General features: G+C 36.9%; 1 protein-coding gene across 1 annotated transcript in view; it reads right to left on the bottom strand.

The window, feature by feature from the left end:
• Tbc1d5 (TBC1 domain family member 5) overlaps nucleotides 1-14311 on the bottom strand; it is a 438360-nt gene that overhangs the window by 227227 nt on the left and 196822 nt on the right. The gene's annotated exons all lie outside the window — the stretch shown is intronic.

Genomic DNA, 14311 nt, shown 5'->3' with positions numbered 1-14311 from the left:
AGTCTTCTAAAAAGACAGGTAGAAGAAGCACAGAGATGGAGATGTTACTTTAGAATGCACTTTAGGAAGCTTCTAGTGCATCTTAACATTTCTTCTAAAAGATATTGCTAACTATTAATGTTATGTTTGAACTGTTAAGAACACAGAAATACAAAATACAGATAAAATTTTACCAAAAGGCCTTAGTATTTTGTGGTGGTTTAAAAGAAAATGGCCCAAAGGGAGTGGCACTATTAGGAGGTGTGGCCTTGTTGGAGGAAGTGTGCCACTGTGGGGGTGGACTTTGAGTTCACCTATGCTCAAGATACCACCCAGTGTGACAGTCCAGTTCCTGTTGCCTGCTGGATGTCAGACTCTCAGCTACTTCTCCTGCACCATGTCTGCCACCACACGGTCATGCGCCCCACCATGATGATAATGGATGGAACCTCTGAAACCATAGCAAGTCCCAGTTAAATGCTTTCTCTTGAAAGAGCTGCCATGGTCAGGATATCTTTTCACAACAATAAAACACTGACTAAGACATGTTTCCTGTAATAATATTTTTTCACATAAAAAATCAAGAATATTTGTGAAATCAAAATTTGAATGAATCAATATGTATGGACGAAGATAATATACAAGAAAATAAAATTTTAAGACTATTTTAAAAGCTTAGCAATATCCCAGGATAAAAAAAAAAATTGTATAGGTAGAAATTTGATAGTTTACTTCATTTTATATATCTATCTGTCTATCTCTATATACATTACAGTTTTTAAAAAGCACTACAGTATTAAATATATCACTTCTTCCTCAAAGCAAGTTATGAACAGTATATAATTAAATTCTGCATTTATAACCTCTACTTTCAACATCATTTTATATTTAAAGCTTAATAATTAAATCATTTGTTCAATTATATCTTATAATTTTGATTTATAATGAAATATTTAATGTTTTATATAAAATATATATAGACCTGGTCATATCAAATAGTAATTGTGAAGAATTCAGTTTAAAAATGAGATTAAATTTTTGTATATAATACTAAGGTATTTTGATTCTAAATTATGCCACTCATTTACATGGCTTCTAAAAACTGAAAGGTCATTTGTATGACAGTCTTGTGTTATGTCATATAGGAATATTAGTTCTACCTCAGAATGTGCAGGTGTGACCAGCATTTTTAATGTTCAGAAACAGACTCAGTTCTCAAGCTGAACATTTTGATTTTTTTTTTCAAAGCATCCTTCCAGCGCGTTTCTGATAACTTGGCTGTTTTATTTCTTTCTTTAAAAATTAAAATAGATTTCAGCATCCAAAAAGGGTGACATTTTATTTAAAAAAAAATTGAGAGCTTAAATGTTTAAGATTACTATAGCTGTGTGCATGCTAATTCTTCGACTACATGGTTTTGACTAAACATAGAATATTTTATTTTCATTAAAAATTAACAATATCAACATGAAATGGAAAGATAGAAGAAACAGTATCTCAGTTAATTAAACAGAAATTTCCTGAAACACATGATCTTCAGGAGTGTGCAGTCACTTCCTGTGTGGCATTCCACAATCAGTGTAGAAAAAGTATTATGATACACATGAAAACCAGTCTTCTTTCTCCTTAAAATTAAAGATTATGACTATTTAAATATACAAAATGTTATCTACAGAATTATTGTTCATTTAAGGTGGATTTTATAAGATTAAATATTTTTTAAAAACTCACTCAAAAAAGAAGTTGTGGGGCTTTTTTTGTTTTGTATTTTGAGTGTATTCTTAATACAGCCTGGCTGGCCTGGAACTGGCTATGCACAGGAAGCTCCTACCTCTGCTGGGCTTAAAAAGCAACAGCAACACCATGCCGGGTTCCCTTTTCTTTAGTTTGTAATTGTCACCAGGGAAAATGTCATATTAACTGTAACTTTCAAGGTGCCATAGAATGTAACAGGGAAAGAAAAAGCAGTTTTTCCTTATCAAAAACATATCAAATACAGGGTTGAATTGTATCATTAGAAATATTTGTGAAACGATTTCAAAGTTTGTTATATGGGGAAAAGCAATGAAGTTTTGAAGTGAGAAAAAAAACTGCTTTATTCTTTCAATCGTACAGTTGAATAATTACAGCAAATGTTAATGAAAACATCTGTTCCTTACTGTTAGAGAGCCGTAATTTTAGTATAGATGTTTTAGATTCTTATACTGGAGGAAACTTAACTTTTGAAAGGTTTCAAAACAAAAAAGACAGAGTTTGTAACTCTAGAAAATTGTACATGCAATATGCTGTGTCCTGTAGGGATTTTTATTTGGAGAAAATCACCAACAGAAAGTTCACCCTCCAGTGAAATGGTGACATGCTGAAAGCACATCTATAGCCTAGGAAAACACCAAATGAAACCTCCAAAATACTTCATTGCTGATTCTAATTTGCTCTTAAATGTAGCACAGTAAGTATTAATTTTAAAAAGAAAAGACGTGTAATTACAGTGGAATATTGGAACCTATGTGTAGTTTCTCCCAAAATAACAACAGAGGGTGCAAGAGAGTTTAATATGATGTTTTTACTTGTTATTCTAATTTGGGGACTAAGTTGTTGGATAACCAGCAATAATTGAAGCAAGAATGTACAAACTGATTTCTACTCAGGCAGACAGACAGACAAGACAGACAGATACACACACACACACACACACACACACACACACACAAACACACTATTAAACTTACAGAGAGTGTTCATATAACACAATTATAGGATAATAAATTTTGAAAAGTAATTTAACTAATAATATATACAATTTTAGAATACAATTCTCATTTTAAAGGCATTTCAAAATCCAGTGTACAAAGTGTCTGTATATTTTAAATCAACTTACATAAGTATGTGTATGAATTATATACAACTATACAGCATACACATTAATTATTATAATATATAGTTACAATAGTTTATATCTATAGATTCAACTGACCAATTCATATGGCCACAAATGTTTGAGAAACACATATTATTGTTTGTTTTTATTATTAATTGCCAATTAACTTTAGAAAATGAGTTCATAACAAAAATTAAAATAGTTTGGCTCATCTCTTGTCACAAAATAAAGCTTCCAGTGCTGGGATTGGGTTGCATATAACTGAGTTGTTGGCAAAAGACTTGTTATGGTAATCCACAAACAACCAGGCTGTTGCCAAGGCAATGGGTTGCTCTCCACAAACTGAGAGCAAGGCTACATTGCTGAAGACAACACCTGCACAACTCACTAAACAAGCAAAAGTTGAGCTGCTGCCTACATAGCTTTCATCTCTAAGTTCAAACATTCTTTGGTAGAGGAAGCTATTCTGTAGGATACTAAAAGAAAAACTTAAGCACCGAATCAGCCAGAAACCATTTGATTGACAATGGAATCCTGCCTGTAAGATATAATGTTGGCACAAAACTTGCAGGAATTACCAACTAATATCTAATTTGACTTAAGGCCCACTCCATGAGAAGGAACTCAAACACACTACTTAGGTGACAAAGAACCAGGAATCTAGGGTAATACCAAATACTACTGGTCTAAAAAATGTAGCAGTAAAATGATTCCTAATAACATTTTGCTACGCTCATAGATCAGTGCTTTGGTTAGTCATCATCACAGAAACTTCCTTCAGCAACAGATAGGAACAAATACAGAGACTCACAGCAGAGTGAGAGACCTTGGAACACTCAGCCCTAAATGGGAGGTCTCCATCAAATCCCTCCCCTTAGGGCTCAGGAAATCTCTCAGAAGAGAAAGTAGAAAAAGTGCAAGAACCTCTGAAGAAGAGATGGAGGACCACCAAGAACACAAGGCTCTCTAAACTAACACGATCAAAGCTCGTATGAACGCTGAGACTACGGTGGCATGCACAGAGCTGGTATGGGTCTGTACCAGGTCCTTTGCACATACACGATGGCTGCCAGTTTAGTGTTTTGATTCCTGAGTGGGGGAACAAGTGGGTCTCTGATTCGTGTGTCTTCTCTTGAGGTTCTTTTCCTTCTGTTTGTCTTGAACCTAATGTGATTTTTTTGTTTTATGTCATTATATTTTATTTTGCTTTATTTTATCATTATCCCTAATAAATCTGTTTTATTCTTATTTTGTCTAATGAGAGACAGAAAGGGAATAGATCCAGACAGGTGAGAAGATAGAAGGAAACTATGAGTAGCAAAAGGAGGGAAACCATAATCACATAATAATATGAGAAAGTAATCTATTTTTAAAAGGGGAGAGTTTTTAAAAAATCAGTTTGGTTCATTTGAGGAAAAAATACACTGTTAATTTGTGTTGGCTTAAATGAAGTATTTTCAAATGGTAATTTTTTAACATATTATGTATTTAAGTTATTATGCCAATAATAATATAACTATAACTTGAATTTTCAAAATGGAGATGAGCAGAGTCAAGATATTCTTTTAGCTTTACCTATACTCATGTTGAGATAATGACATTTATTAGTTCGATCCATGAACGGTTGAAATCACGCTAAGTGAAGTTTTATAATAGATTTCTATAGGGTTTTTATACACAAACATCTGTCTGTTTCAAGAAGAGAGAATCAGAATTTTTAAACTAGGTTCAGTTAAAAAAAAAAAGCAGCCAGAAAAACATTATAAATAAGTGCAGTTACTCAAATGTGCCTTTAGTTTACATCTGAAAGTATCACATCAGGCGAAGTATGAATACTGAAAACACTTTACAGTAGAGACAGGCTCAGACTTGTGAGGGAAGTGCTACTGGCATTTTATGATTTAAGTAATGTATGGGGGTGGGGTTTTGATTCAAACTAAGATGATGGAAAAAATGAGGAGGCCTAGTAGAGATCTGAAAACTTGTATCTTTTAAAAATGCTAGCAAAGAGTAATTAAATATGTTTATTAAACTTAATATCCTCAGAAAGAATATTACAAATCATGGTTTAAAAGCAGCCATGTGTTGACACATAGTAGTTAAGGGCAAATTATAAAAAGGGTCAGTTTTCATCTATCAACACTGTAGCCACTGAGAGTATTATATTATTTCCAAAACTAAAACTAGTAACAGCCACCATAGATTGATATTTTAGGCAAAAATGTGAAAATTGACCATCAGGTAAATATAATAATATATTATATTTATTATATAAATATATTTATATATAATATATAAATAGTATACTATATAATATACTACTAATATATATAGTATATTATATAGTGTACTATATATAGTATGTATAGTATATATAATATACTATATAATATACTACTAATATATATATAGTAGTATATATATAGTATATATATATACTACTATATGATAATAGTATTAAGGCCAAAGATAATCATACAACTTTGCATAAGACATAAAGAAAGGGTCTCACTGTGTAGTCAAGACTGATGCATCAGTCAACATCCATAACTACTATCTTAGGAAAATACAAGTGAACATTTTGTGTGAACTACGGATGATTAACATTTGGTCTTAAAAAATGTTTCTTTTTTTTGATTTTTTTTTTTGCCCCTTAAGAGTAATACTGAATGTTTGAAACCTCTTAAAATGCAAAGACATTCATTAACTGAGGAACTTTAGGGAGTCGATGTCTCCTTTGTTGATGTCTGAAAAACTCATGCAAACTATTTGCAGGATATAAGCAGCCATTTATTAATAACAGTAACTAATCTCATTTATGTTTTCCAGTTGATAACTGAATACATTATTTCAACTAAGAATTATACTTAAATATTTCAAATCTAAAGTTTCAAAGTTCAGATAAAAATCCTAGATAAATGTTTTCAAACATACCATTAGTACTACAAAACATCTATCACTACAAATGAAAGTCACTGAAAACTATATATTTGATTCAAAACATTTACCAACCTTACAAAATTCCAAAAAAATTCACAATGATTCAGAAAAGTGTACATTATTTTCAATGTGTTTCCTACTGAAGAATTGCTGTTTTCAAAGAGTTCACAAAAAGCTGGGTGGTGATGGCATCTGCCTTTAAACCCAGCATTGGGAAGGCAGAGGCAGGTGGAGCACTGTGTTCAAGGCTGCCCTGGTATACAGAATGAATTCCAGGACAGTCCAGTCTACAAAGAGAAACACTGTCTCAGAAAAAATAACAACCAAAAAAGTTATCAAAAATTCTAAACTCATGGTAACTTGTAATTGTTTTATAATTCATAATTATTTGTTAATAGAAATGTCTTGTTAAACCTGACAATAACCAGAAATGATTGCATCTTTAAACCTATGACAAACTAATGAATAAATTTAATAATTCATACATACCGTGAAAGATATCAAAGTAGTTTTTATTGATAATTTTATACAAACTAACAAATTAATAGATATCTAGATGAATTATAAGTAGGTCCTAATTAATAAATGCATTTTCTAATTCAAGCTTGGGTTTATGCACCTAGATCATCAGTTCAAGAATTTAAAGTTCTGTGGGTAGGCACTTGTTGAGTACTCAATGTTACAGAAAGCAGAAAGCTGGTGAAAATGTGTTTGAACAAGAGGACACATTACAGTCCCAGGAAGGAGAAGAACTTGGCAGCTTCAGCTACATGGTTCTAGCTTTAAAATCAAGGAAACAAAACAGGGTTGTGGAATCTCCATCTAAAGCTAAGGAGAGCTGCTGAGGTCAAGCATGTGTCTCAGGAGTCCCCTGCACGGAGGCCCAGAGAGGCCAGTGCGTGAAGCTGTGAAAGTGAGACTCCCAAGATGTTGGAGATGTCACTGTCATAGGATACCAGCCAAGAAAAGCTGCTAACAGGGTATAGGAACAGTCCAAGAGACAGAAGTATACTGCAGTCAACAAATCTGGAAGGATTTGGAGAGCTGAACAACATTTTGACATCAGACATGGAGATGCAGAGTTTGGAGTTTGCCCAGCTGGTTTTTGGTCTTCCTTTGGTCTAGTATTTCCTCACTATGTTTCCTTTTTGCCCATCTGGATTGGAAGCATACATCCTGTGCCACTGTAGGCTGTATATTGGGAGGATAAAATAGCTGATTTTTAATATTTGTTTTACTGGGGTTACAATGTAGAAATTGTCTTGAGTCTCAGAAGAGAACTTGAACTTTGGATTTTTAAACAGTGTTGAGACTGTTGCAAAATATGGGAACTTTTGGAGTTGGACTGACTGCATTTTTGCATTAGCATATGGGCATAGCCTATGGCTGTCAGAAGTAGAATGTGTTGGATTGAAGAAGAATAGTGCCCACGGGCTCACCGGAGTGGCACTATTAGAATGTATGGCCTTGTTTGAGTAGGTGTTGCTTTGTTGGTAGGTCACTGGAGGTAAGTTTGGAGGTTTCAAAAGCCCAAGCCAGGCCCAGAGGCTATCTCTCTCTTCTTGCTGCCTGCTGATCCCATTATACAAATCTCAGCTACCTCTCCAGCATCATGTCTGCCTGTGTGACACCATGCTTCCCAACATGAAAAAGAACTAAACCTCTGAACCTGTGAGCAAGCCCCAAGTAAATGTTTTCCTTTATAGTAGTTGCCAAGGTCATGGGGTCTCTTCACAGAAACCGAAAAACACTAACTGAGATATGGTAAGAACTCGGTTCTTTATGTCAAGATAATAGAAAGGCAGTAAAAGAATGGGTTAAAGCACGAGTAACGCATAGTAAGATCTTCAGTTTTTAAATGATAATTGAACTTCCGACTAACACCATAGAGGTAAGCCTAGGAAGAACTAGGGTGGATGTGGGAGACTAGATGAGTCTTGAGATACTCTTGATGACAAAAAACAAACAAACAAACAAACAAAAACTATCAATGTTGCAAGTGGCCTTGTAAGGAATGGTAACTGCGTGCCTTCAAAGCTTCACTATTAGAATCACAGTTGAACTGTTCAATCACTGATTTGAGTACTATCTAATTTTGTTTGTCACTGGGACACAGAAATATATAGATTATTAAAAACCCCAGTGCCAAGAATAGTATAGTTCCCTACTATGAGTTGTTAGAGAGGGCTCTTCAAACAATACAGGCCTTTGCTATTATGACAAGGGCAAGACAGTGCAGAGGTTCCTTCATCTTGTATTCTTATTGAGGCCATTTCAATATTTAATTTCCTTTATGGAGAATTTCTGTGGAAATGATTCTAGAAAATGAAAGTCAAGCTGCCCCAGCTTCTGTTAAACTGCCCTACTTTTACAGACCCTTCCTCTCTAGCTAACTGCTTATCTTAGCTTCTGTAACCACTTGTTTGTGCAAAACATCCACCCATAGCTGTCAAATAAGATATAGGATGTGATTTTTGTCTTTAAAAGCCCCTTGCTCTAAATGTTGGGCAGTACATTTGGGTCCTGAATATCTGTGTGTACTCCCAGTCAACTGAAATAAAGGCTTTCAATTGGCTACAGGAGAAAATCAGCTAGAGACAATTTTATGCAGGTACTGCCAATGGTGAGTCATCCAGCCAAGGACAAGGTATTTGCATCATGTCCTTAAATTATAATTTTGTGTCTTCACCTTATTTGAGGTTTGCTCAACTACCCAACAAACAATGCTAACCTAGAGAACCTCATAATTTTTCATGCTCCTGAATTTACTTGCCATGCTTGTGCTAATGGTTTGACAAACTATGTCTCCTCTGACTCAGGGGAAAATCATATCCCTACTCTATGCACACTGGTCTATGTTATGCTCCAGGTATATGCCTATAATAGAGATGAGAGGAAAGCCCACATGACTTCAACTTAATGTCAATGAAGGACAAATGGAAGCCAATTCAGTTCCTGATCCTATAGGAGCAGGAATAGCTAGTGTAACTGCCATAGGTACCTCAGTCTTAGACCTAGGCTATTTACAAAATTCTATTTCCAGGCTGGAGAGCATGTTGATGCCCTTGCAGAGAGGTAGAACTAGAGAACTAAGGGAGAACTCTGTATGGCTTTAGGAGAAACTTGCTGTTTCTATGCCACACAATCATGGATATTTAGAGAAATCCTTGCCATGATCAGAAAAAAACTCATAAGAGGGGAAGAAAGGAGGAAACATTAGAAAATTGGTATCAGGCTGTTTGCCTGACCCCCATGGCTGGATCACCTTACTGTCAGTACATTATCTAGACCACTGATTCTTATCGTGACTAGAACCAGGGAAATGGTGGGAACCTGCATCCTCAACTGCATGACCAATTGTATCAAGGAGAGAATAAACTCAGTTAAGATATTTGTCCTCTTAGAACAGGATAAGCCCATGATTTGACTCATGCCTATAGAAACAGGGGAGAATGTCACAGGGGAGGATGGCTCAGAGGTTCCTCCAGGATGCCCAGCTAGCTATCACAGCTTCTATTAAACTTCCTGTTTATACAAAATTCCCCCTATAGCTGCAGAGAAAGGTACCAAGCTATGGTTTTTGCCTTTAAAAGCCCCTAGGAGCTACAATTAGGTCTTGACTACCTGAGCATAGCCCTAGCCAGCTGAATAAAGACTTTCCTTTCACTATAAACGGTTTCTTTTGTGGGCTTCTCATAAGTGAGTTCCAGGAGAGCAAGGACTACATAGATAAATACCTTGTTTCAAACCCCACTCTACCACCCCCCCCCCAAAGACTGACATGTCAGATGTAAAATTGTACATGATAGTATATTATTTGATAGTTACGGTTCTGAAAAGCCTTGGGACAAGGAGTCCAAATGGCATTTTTGAGCTGCTAGGATAATTACCCACAGGTCCATTAGAATGGATTTCAGACATGTCTGACCTATGAGCCATTCCTTCAGAATATCATTTGCTTAATGTGAGCCTAAGGGGCTTATTGGCACAAACTCCTTGACTTACACCCCCAAACATGGGATCAAATCAGATCAACCTGGCTGCTCTTTCCCTGGTACTGTGGGATTATGGAAAGTAAACTACTAGACTGGCGATCAGCAAAGTCTTCAGAAAATACAATTCAGAGACAAGGAGAAGTTGTGAGAACTGAAATAAATCCACACAGTTATGGTGTACTTGCTTGCAGTACTAAGACTTGTGGAGCTAAAATAGAGGTTCATAAATTTGTGGCCAGCCTAGGCTTCTTGATGAGAAGACCCCCTCAAACTAATGAGATGAGGTCTTTTGAGCCAACCCTTCCAAAAGTAACAAAAGGCCAAAGGTTATGAAAAGATGCTTCCTCAGGCTTCCTGACTTGAGACAAAAGCCCAACAGCTTAAAACAAAGGCTTTGTAATATTCTGTCTCCTGCCAGCAGGCCTCTGTTGATGTCCTGCTCAGGACAGGTCACAAGTGTTCTGTGGCAATCAAGGATCCCAGCTTTCTTCAAATTGATCAGAAACTTTAACACTCCCCCTCCCTCCCCACCCTGGGGGAAGTGTTAAAGTCTCTAGCTCCTAGTCCTCTCTCTGCTTTGCAGAGGGCCTTTTTCTCTGAGTGCTTACTTGGCTTCCTCTCCCCCTCACAAACACTTTCTTCAACTGCTGTTACTGTTTGACTTGTTTGAGATTTCACTGCTTTTCCTGCCTGTTATTTCTTTAACTGGCAGAGAAAGAAAACCCAATCAAGGTCCCTAGATATATAGATATATACTGAACTCTCTCTAACTGCCTGTCATAATTGAAAGTCAAAGAATTTTGCATAATAAAAGCAGGCAAAAGGTGTTGCTGGCTGGTGTGGGAGAATTGTCTGTATTCTGTCAATCATATTTTAATAAAATGCTGATTGGCCAGGCAGGCAGTATAGGCGGGAAAGCCAGACAGGAAGTAGGGGTGGAGCAAAGAGACTGGGAGTATTCTGGAAGTAGAAACTCTCTCGCCACTCCTGCGCAGATCACTGAAGAAGCAACATGTAAGCTGCCCCCGCTGGAAAAGGTACTGAGCCATTATGGCTAACATAGATGAGAATAATGGGTTAATATAAGTTATAAGAGTTAACAAGAAGCCTGACCTAATGGACCAATCAGTTTATAACCTTATAGAGATCTCTGTGTGATTGATTTTCTCTTTGGGGCATGTCGGCGTGGGGTACCGGGCGGGACAGATACCCCAACAAGCCAGCCCTCTCATGTTACAGCTGGCCATTAAGCCACTCCTACAGACAATACTGGAAGGAATTCTTTAGTCTGAAGAAAAAGATGACCATACAAAAGAGACTGTAGGAAGGAAAATAAACACCTATATGTCAGTCGTTAAGCAAAAGAAGTATAAAAAGCTATCAAACATAATGAGATCAAAATGACAGGAAGCAGTATACCCTTTCAACTGACAACTCTGAACAACAATTATCTAAACGCATTACAATACTGACTAATACCTTGGATTAGAAAACAGATACCTTCTTTTTGCCGGCTCCAAGAAAGACCTTAATGTCAAAGATAAACACTATTTTAGAATGAAAAGATAGAAAAATATAATCCCAACAAATGGAAGCAGGACATGAATGTGCACTGCCATTCTAATGTCAGAAGGAACACAGAGAGACACTTCACTCTGCTGCAGTACCACTCATCTCTTATCTGTAAGACCCTTGATTATCTAAAAGATTCTCTGTCATGCTGTCAGTCTGAGCCCGACACAATGACAAGGAGAAAAAAACAAAGCAGAGCAGTTAAAAAAAATTGGATTTGGTTAATGTGAACATTCTGTAGCTTCAGATTTATAAATTTATTTTCTTAGATATGGTTAAAAAACCTGTTAAAATAAAACTAGTTAAAAGTTAATTAGTAGGGGCTGGAGAGATGGCTCAGAGGTTAAGAGCAGTGCCTCCTATTCCAAAGGTCCTGAGTTCAATTCCCAGCAACCACATGGTGGCTCACAACCATCTGTAATGGGGTCTGGTGCCCTCTTCTGGCCTGCCGGCATACACACAGACAGAATATTGTATACATAATAAATAAATAAATATCTTTTAAAAAAGTTAATTAGTAACACTGGAAATTGATAATTTAAGGTATGAGTCCATTTTAAATTTTGGATTGCCATTTTGCTAGACTAAAAAAAAAAAGAATGCCACATGATTTCACCAACATCTTGATTAAAGGTATATTAGAGTGGTCCTATCTAGGAGGCAACAACAGATCTCCAAGATAGTTTGGATTGGGACAGATTTTTATATGATGACTCAAGTCCCCTTCTAAAAACAAAGTTTAATATATATATATATATATATATATATATATATACACATATATATACATACATACATATATAGGATTTAAAGTATTAAAGCTGCACCCCAATATTTTTATACTCAAAAATGTACCTTGCTCTGCCAGCTAGACTTTGTTAATTTAAGAGTCACCTAGATGATAATGGTTATAAAGACATAAAGGGATCATAGTGCGGAGGACATTTCCACGGCACCCGAGGTATGCATCACCACCCACCTGGTATGGACCTCGGCTCCATACCTTCCACAAGCTAGGTAAGGTCCTAGGGGTTAAACACAAGACACACAATACAGATAGAGAGTTCGAGTCATTTGCCAGAAGAGAATGCCTGTTTATTCAGCTTAATCGGGGGTTAAAATACCCTTTGGCCCCAGTAAAAGAAACCCCTCCCAGCCAGAGGGGGATGGGGAAGCTGGCACCTAGTGAGCTTCTCTGCAGGCAGGTGGGTGAGGGGTGCAGGGCAGTGTCAGACAGGTGAGAGTTACCTTGGCGCCTGGGCTCTCCCAGGCAGGCCGAGAAATTACCATTCCAAAGTAATATAGAGCCCTAGGCTATTATACCAGGCTAGAGCAGAACAAGCATGGAATTTAGCAGGAAGCTTTAGCTAGTTGCCAAAACAGTCCTTGATTTGCATCCCAGGGAGCAAGGGAAGGCCCAGCCTTATATCATAGGAAATAGCCAAAGTTTACAAATGTATGGCAGGACTAGAGTCTCAAAGAATGTGCAGTTGCAAGAATGGACCTTAATAGTTTTAGATATGCCAGTGCCAAGTGAGAGCTGCCAGAAGCACGAGCAGCAGACTGAGATCTAAAAGACAGGCTATGAACAAGTCCTCAAAGGTGTGGACAAAGAGGAACTTTGTTTTTGATAAAAATTATCAGGGACCAGCCTCTCCAGGGTAGAGGCGTGGGGATTTAGAAATACAGTAATGAATATGAAGATGCAAATGAAAATAATAAAATGGAGAAACATATTGGATAGTATCAGGAGGGAATTCCAGTGAACACTGAGAATTTGCCCACATTTAATTTCCAACTGCTTAAAATACCCCTGACCCAAAAAGGTAGGACAAAGAACTGCATTAACATGATACATGCAAATGAACAGACCAGCAGAAGATCCAGGGTAAGTAAGCAGTTAAAAAGATTCTGTTGCTAGAACAAAACAAGTCAAGCTCACATACTAGGCCAAAATATTCTGTAAGCAAACCACTCCCTGGGTGGAATCCCAAGTTATCTCCACAAATGGAACTGGAACTTAGTTGGGTCCTTAGACTCTTGTCTGAGGTAGGAACAATCTACTTCTTTATTCCTAGAGCACAGGGTCTGACTATTAGCCACACCAGTTGGAGACAATAACTTGAGAGAGCAGAACTCTCTGGTCAACACCCAGGTGGGACTTTTGTTTGAGGTAGAAACACAACAACCTTGAAGGAACTAGAGGAAAGTTCCAACTCTCTGACCTTTGATCAAGGTGGAAACAGGCTCACATTTTCGGGCCTCCACAAAAAATGACCTTAAAAAATAACTTTCTGAAGATGATAGTATGGAGCCTGGGGGCATGGAAATAATGGGGAACATATCACCAAAGTCCATGAACCAGAAGCAAACTTTATTCCAGATACCATAGAACAAAAAGAAGTTTACCACAGTCAGAGTTTGAGCTTCTGATACTGTGGCAAAGGGGGCAGATTTTATGTCTCTTTTTATAGTAAAAAGCAAGCATCAGGCATGGGATAAATGAAGTTTTACAATCTTGAGATTAAACTTTGAGTCAAATTACATTTTAGGATTTACAATTCTATCTAACAGGGTTTCAGCTTACTGGTATTTGCAAAAGTTACAGCTTCCCCAACACGTTTTCCAGGAGCCAGAACGGATACAAGACTATGTAAAGAAGAAGGTCATTTAGGGGCAGTAGTTGCAGGTTATAGGAATGTAAAAAAGCTATGAATCATGTAGAAACACCTTATTAAAAGTTAACATGATCCACAGTAGTCGTTGGCTGTAAGGGGCAGGGGTGGGGTGGGGGGGCTAGCATTAAAAATTAACCCCTGGCTGATGACAGACATGCTGATTCTAAGGCAAAAAGCCATTGTTGTTAAGAGTTAACCTTCGGTCGCTTACAAAGCTGCTAGCTGTCAGTTTCATCTCTTTAGGTTTACAATTATATATTCCTATATTG

Source organism: Myodes glareolus, chromosome 18 (assembly GCF_982192425.1).
Source record: "Myodes glareolus chromosome 18, mMyoGla1.1, whole genome shotgun sequence".
Classification (NCBI taxonomy): Eukaryota; Metazoa; Chordata; class Mammalia; order Rodentia; family Cricetidae; genus Myodes; species Myodes glareolus.
The sequence above is the reverse complement of the archived record's forward strand: the minus strand, read 5'-3'. Positions and strand labels throughout refer to the sequence as shown.